Below are 6,895 nucleotides of genomic sequence, written 5' to 3'. Positions count from 1 at the left end.
GTTCAGATATTTGATGATGGTGAAATGTTAAATGTAGTTGAAAATTAAAAATATATAGACTACAAATATATAGCCCCCGCTCAGGGCAACTGAGGGGGTCGCAGGGGCCTATCCGTCCACTCAGTCCCTAGGCATGCACAAATCTGGCCCTGGCCCTGGCTGGCCCCACCCACTGGCCCAAAGCCACACAGAGCCACCCACCACCAGGAGGCAGCAGCTCCAGTCGGCCGCCACCCTTCTTCAAACAGCCTTCAGTCTGGGCCCTCGCCCCTCGTCAGCACCCGGAGTCCCGCCCGATCTCCGGTCCCTTCAGTGGCTTCACGTCACGTCTCCTGACCCGGGGAGGTGAGAGAGAGGATGAGAGAGGCCAGGGACGGAGAAAGAGAGAGGCGGAGAGAGACAGATGGGGACTGTGGGGACAGACTCCCAGAGAGCAGTTTCCAGGCTCTGGGCCTCGCGTGGAGGGGTGCTGCGTGGGGGCTGCAGGGTCATCAGCTGTGACCGCTTGGCCATCAGCTGTTGCCAGTTGGCCATTGGCCACTGGAGGAGCTGCGGTGCCAAGCTAGGAAGCGCGGATGGTGGACTGCAAATTGCAGAGGGGCGCGGATTGCAGTTGGCCGGCTTGGTGGGTCGACGGTTGGTGGGTCGGTTGGTTGGCAGAGAAGCGGCCGACCGGTTGGGGATCGGGCGGCTCCGGCCTGCCGTGTCTCCAAGCCAGCCGCCCGGGAGACATGGTGCTATCAGCCCCCTATCCGTGGCTCCTTTGGTGTTCCTTCTTGGCCTGACCATATCCTGCGTTCTTGTGCGGGGAGAGGGACTAGAGTCCCCGCAGGACAGGGACCCACAGACAGAACGGGAGGAGGCGTAAGAGGGAGCGAGATGGGAATATACACGTATATGTACATGTATGCCTCTAGACATACAGAGAGACATGGACAGAGACAGAGAGAGGGGGGGCTGGCACGCGGGGAGAGAGCTCCTGAGCCAGAGCCACAGCCCAACAGGCATGTCACAGAGCCAGAGAGACATGGGGTGGGGAGGGGGGAGGACGCACAGGCGGGCACACGGACTGGGACAGACGCACTGAGGCTGCGTTGAAGTGGCAGCTTCTCCACCTGAGTGTGGTCGTGCCCGCCGCTTCCGCTAAGGAGGCATTGCCTGGGCGTTGGCAGTCACCATTGAAGCCCCCGGAGCGGGCCGCCAGGGTCTCTGGCGGTCCAGTGGGCTCTGAGCCCCGCCCAGGGACCCGCCCGCGGGAGGAGAGTGGCAGCCCCCAGGCACCCTTGTTGTGAGGGTTGTGTGCCTGCGTGCCTACTCTTCCCTTGTGGTGGTCTCCCCTGGAGTCGATGGCGCGTGTTGTGTTGGGGTGCTGCTCCCGCCGTCCCCTGGTTTGTCCCGGCTCTTTGTGCCCTGTGTGTCGGGGACACCGTGGCCGGCGGGAAGGGAGTGCTCCAGGCTCTTGTGGGAGACGGAAGGGTACGCGCGGGGGTGCGGGGCGAGGTGCCTGCCAGCGGAGACAGAGGACTCCGCTGGGGCTGGGCGGGTGGGCGGGCGTCCCGTTTGCCCCAGCACACGCCGATCCTGTGTCTCGGGTCACAGGGGCAGGCGCAGGGATGGGCGTCCCCTGGGCTCGGGCCGAGGTGCAAAGTACCGGCACGTCCTGGGATGGAGAGAGCCTGGTGGAGGCCTGCGCCGGCAGGCAGCCCTGGGCTTGGGCGTTGGGGATGGCGGTGGCAGTAGGGTCGGGGAGCGGGAGGGAGCCCTGCGATGGCCGTGGCGGCGGCGGCGGCGACCGAGACGCGGCTAACTGCTGCAGGCTGACGGCCTGCCTTAGCGAAGAGGACTAAGAAGAGGGATTGGGGGGGAGCCCTGACCGACGGGCCTGGTGTGCGGCCGGGGATGCCAGCTTGTAGTGCCGGGCGGCTGACCCTCCTCTGGCCAGGGGCACCTTGGGCTGGCTGGGCGGCTGCAGAGGGGCAAGGGGCGGCAGGGGTTCGGAGAGAGCCACGCCGGGGCGGCGGCGCCAAAGGAGAGGCGAGCCAAAGCCTACAGGTATTCCCAGGCGGTCTCCCATCCAAGTACTAACCAGACCCGACCCTGCTTAGCTTCCGAGTTCAGGCGAGATCTGGCGCGTTCAGGGCGGTATGGCCTTAGGCGCTGGGACCCGGCTCCCGGCGCTCCAAGAGCCTGCTCCCGACCTGCCTCCTGAGCGCGCGCCATGCTGCTGGGGCTCGGGTGGCGAGCGTGTCTGCCTGAGCGCCTCCCGCCCGCTCCCCGCCTCCTCCGGACGCCGCTGGTGTGGGCGACGGGCTACTCCTGGCCCGCAGCGAGGAGCCTTCGCGCCCCCCAGTGGCTCCACGGGCCTCTGTCACTTCCCTGACTGTGACAGTTGTCGGGGCGCCCGGGCATCCTGGGACTCCCCAGGCCCCGAACTGGTTTTACCCCGGGCCCCTACCCCAACCCCTCTCATCCCCCCCCCCAGCCCCACAACCGCACAGCCCCCCTTGCTGCCGGGCTGCCCCCACCACTCAGGGCCACCGAGGGCGGCGCAGGGTCCTCTCAGTCCCCTCCGGCCCTAGTGACGTGCAACCCAGGCCCTGGCCCTGGCCGGCCCCACCCACTGGGCCAAAGCCAGGGAGAGCCACCCGCGCCTCCAGGGTGCAGCAGCTCCATTCTGCAGCCACCCTTCGTCACCAGCCTTCAGTCTGGGCCCTTGCCCCTCGTCAGCACCCGGAGTCCCGCCCGATCTCCGGTCCCTTCAGTGGCTTCACGTCACGTCTCCTGACCCGGGGAGGTGAGAGAGAGGATGAGAGAGGCCAGGGACGGAGCAAGAGAGAGGCGGAGAGAGACAGACGGGGACTGTGGGGACAGACTCGCAGAGAGCACTTTCCAGGCTCTGGGCCTCGCGTGGAGGGGTGCTGCGTGGGGGCTGAACGTACATCGGGTGGACCGGGTGACCTGGGGAAACGGGAGACGGGGGGACGGGGGTACCTGGGGCACTGTGGGACAGAGGTTATGTGGATGGGGGTACCCGAAGATGGGGAAACGGTGGGACAGGGGAGACTGGGATGCGGGGGGACTGGGGGACTGGGAGAAGGCGGAATGGGGACGAGGGACAGGGGGACGGTAGGAACGGGAGACTGAGGGATGGGGAATGGGAAAATGGGGGTACGCGGCGACCTCGGGGACCGGGAGATGGGGAAGGGGGACCTGGGGGACTGGGCTATGTGGGGACTGGGGAAGGGGGACCTGGAGACAGGGAATGGTGGTACAGGGGGCACTGGGAGGCGGGGGACGGGGGACCGGGGACGGGAATCCGGAGCTGGGGAATGGTGGGACAGGGGGACTGGGAGTTGGGGGACTAGGGGCACGAGGATCGGGGATGGGGGACGTGTAGGACTTGAGACTGGGGGACGAGGGGACGGGGGGAACGGGGTACGGAGGGACCGGGGGACAGGGTGACAGGGGAACGGGGGATCAGGGGAACGGGGGATGGGGGACGAGGGGCCTGCGGGATTGGGGGACTGGGGATGGGGGACCAGGGGATGGGGAACCTGGGGACCGGGGACCGGGGGATGGGGAGGACAGGGGATCTGTGACGGGGTGACTGGGAAACGGTGTGATGGGGGACGGGGGACCAGGATATGGGGGACTGGGGAACGGGGGACAGGGGACCGTGGGATGGAGGGACCGGGAGTCGGGGGACAGGGGAACCGGGGACCTGGGGAACGGGGATGGGAGACGGGGGAGGGGGGACTGGGGACGGGGAACCAGGACACTGGGGACGGGGACCTGGAGACGGGGTGACTGGGGTACCAGGGCCTGGGAGACGGAGGACCAGGGGACAGGGGTGGGGGCCTGGGAGACGGGTGACTGGGAGACTGGGGACCGTGGGTCGGTAGACGGGGGACGGGGTACGGGGGACTGGCACACGGGGACCGGGCGACCGGACTACGGGGACCTGGAGATGGGGGACCGGGAGACGGGGATGGTGGGGATGGGAGACTGGGGGACAGGGGATGGGTGGACTGGGGGATGGAGGGACCGGAAGACGGGGGACTGGGGACAGGTGCACCAGGGTACGAGTTACCTGGACAAGGGGACGGGGGACCGGGAGATGAGGGACCGCGGGATGGGGGAAAGGGAGACGAGGGCCCGGGAGATGGGGACCGGGGGACGGGGCGAACGTGGAACGGGGGACCGGGGGATTGGGGGACCAGGAGATGGGGGAACGGGGGGACGGGGGGACGGTGGGACCAGGAGATGGGGGAACTGGAGACGGGGGACCAGGAGTCGGAGACCAGGGGACTGGGGGACGGAAGACGGGGGGACCAGGGGGGGAACCGGGGGATGGGGGACCGGAAGATGGGGGGACCGGGAGATGGGGGGACCCTGGGACGGGGGACCGGGGAACCGTGGGACCGGGAGACTGGGGACCAGGAGCCGGGGGACCGGGGGACCTAGGGACCGGGGGACTGGGAGACGTGGGAACTGGGGACGGGGCGACCCGGGGACCGGGGGACGTGGGGACCGGGAGAAGGGAGACCGGGGGTACCCGGAGAAGGGACACCAGGGGATGGGGGGACCGGGAGACGAGGGACTGGGAGACGGGGGACCAGGGGACGGGGAGAACTGGGGACGGGGGTACCGGGGGATGGAGGACTGGGGACGTGGGGACCGGGGACTGGACGACTGGGGACTGGGGACGGGGGAACCGGGGGTTGGGCGACCAGGCGTCAGGTGGACTGGCGGACCGGGGGACCGGGAGACGGGGGACCGGGAGACGGGAACGGGGGGCGGGGGGACCGGGAGACGGGGGGACTTGGGGACGAGGGGACAGGGGGACTGGGGGACCGGGGGACGGGGTGACCAGGGGACCGGGAGTCGGGGGACCGGGAGACGGACGAATGGGGGACGGGAGGACCGGGAGACGGGGGCCAGGTGACAGGGGACCGGGGAACGGGGACGGGGTGACTGCTTGGGGACGAGGGGACAGGGGGACTGGGGGACCGGGGGACGGGGTGACCAGGGGACCGGGAGGGGGGGGACCGGGAGGGGGACGAATGGGGGCCGGGGGGTCCAGGGGACGGGGGCCAGGTGACAGACCGGGGGACGGGGACCAGGTGACGGGGGACCAGGGACCAGTGGAAGGGGGACTGGGAGACGGGGGACCGGGGGACGGGGAACTGGGGACACAGAGGGATGGGGGCGGGCTTACCTGAGGGACCGGGAGACAGGGGACTGGGGCACGGGGTACTGGGGTCGGAGGGACCTGGAGACGGCGGGATTGGGGAACCGGGGACTGGGGAGAGGGGACCAGGGGACCGGGAGACCGGGGATGGGGACCGGGGGACTTGTGGACCGGGGAAGGGGATGGGGGACGGGTGGACTGGGAGACCGGGGGACCAGTGGACGGGGACTGGGGATGGGTGAACCGGGGGACCTGGGGGCTAGGAGATGTGGGGAACAGGAGACGGGGGACTGGGGGACGGAGTGACGGAGGGACCAGGGAACAGGGCGACTGGGAGAAGTGGCACCCGGGGACCGGAGGACGGGGACCGGGGGATGGCAGACCGGGGGGACGGGGTGATGGGGGGGCCCGGGGACGGGGCGACCGGGAGACGGGGGGACCAGGGACAGGGAGACCGATAGTCAGAGGGACCGGGGGGACCTGGGGACCAGAGGACCAGGAGACGGGATGGGGAGACGGGGGACCAGTCGACGGGGGACTGGGAAACGGGTACCGGGGATGGGGGGACCACGGGACGGGGGGACCGGGGACGGTGGGACGGGGGACGGGGGGATGGGTAGACCGGGAGACTGGGGAAGGGGAATGAGGGGCCCTGGGGGTTGGGGGGACCAGTGGACGGGGGGACCAGTGGGACGTGGGGACAGGGGGGACGGTGGGACCGGGGGACGAGGGGACCGGAGGACCGGGGGACCGGGAGGACAGGGGAACGGTGGGATGGGTGGACCTGGAGACGGGGGGATGGGGAGACCGGGAGGACCGGGAGATGGGGGACCGGGGCCCTAAGAGACTTCCGCGCCTAAACATGCACCTGGCTGTAAGCAGAACCCGAACACTGACCCTTCCCTCACCCTCACCCTAACCAACATACTAACCTTTAACTACCCTCATGCTGACCAAGTTTCAAATACTGCTCCAAACCGATTTGGCTGTTATCCGAAAATCTACACTGTCCAAACGCTCACCGTCATTTCAACTAACACACCAAGCCTGTTCACCCTTGGGTTAACCGAGTTCCTAACCCTCAACGGAACCTCAATGTGTATCTTAATACAGGCAGTAACCGAACACTCCCATTCCTCAAACTGACACTATTCAACATAAAATCCTTTCCCATAATCCAGGTAATGGTGGCCTTAACAGAGTTCCAAGTCTAGACGTACACATGGCTGTAACTAAATGGCGAACCCTGTCCCATTTCTCACCCTCACCCTAACTATCATACCAACCTTTAACTTAACTCACGGTTACTGCAGCTCAAGCTCTGTTCCGAACCTAAATATATACCTGGTTGTAGGAAACATCCGACAAGGTTCCATCCCTCACCCTCAACATATCAAGCATTCCAACCGTTTCACTACCCTGGCGATAACCGTAGCTCTAACACTATTCCGATCCTAAACGTATACTTGGTTTTTCCGAACCCGACAATGTCTGAACCCTCACCCTCACTGTAACCAGCACACCAACACTCTCTCACACTCGGGCTAACCGAGGCCCTAACACTGACCCGACCCTTAATGTATACCTGGCTGGAGGCAGCAGCTGAAACATGTTCCATCCCTCAGCCTCACACGAACCAAAATGCAATCCTTTCCCATAACCTCCCTCTAACCGTTGACCTAAGATTCTTCCGAACCTAAACAT

At 66.9% G+C, this 6,895-nt stretch overlaps 1 pseudogene; it reads right to left on the bottom strand.

Moving 5' to 3' along the window:
• Window positions 1–2,037: 2,037 nt before the first annotated feature.
• On the bottom strand, window positions 2,038–2,156 carry LOC141567992 (5S ribosomal RNA; annotated as a pseudogene).
• Window positions 2,157–6,895: the final 4,739 nt, after the last annotated feature.

This window comes from Rhinolophus sinicus, linkage group LG12, assembly GCF_036562045.2.
Source record: "Rhinolophus sinicus isolate RSC01 linkage group LG12, ASM3656204v1, whole genome shotgun sequence".
Taxonomy (NCBI): Eukaryota; Metazoa; Chordata; class Mammalia; order Chiroptera; family Rhinolophidae; genus Rhinolophus; species Rhinolophus sinicus.
The sequence above is the reverse complement of the archived record's forward strand: the minus strand, read 5'-3'. Positions and strand labels throughout refer to the sequence as shown.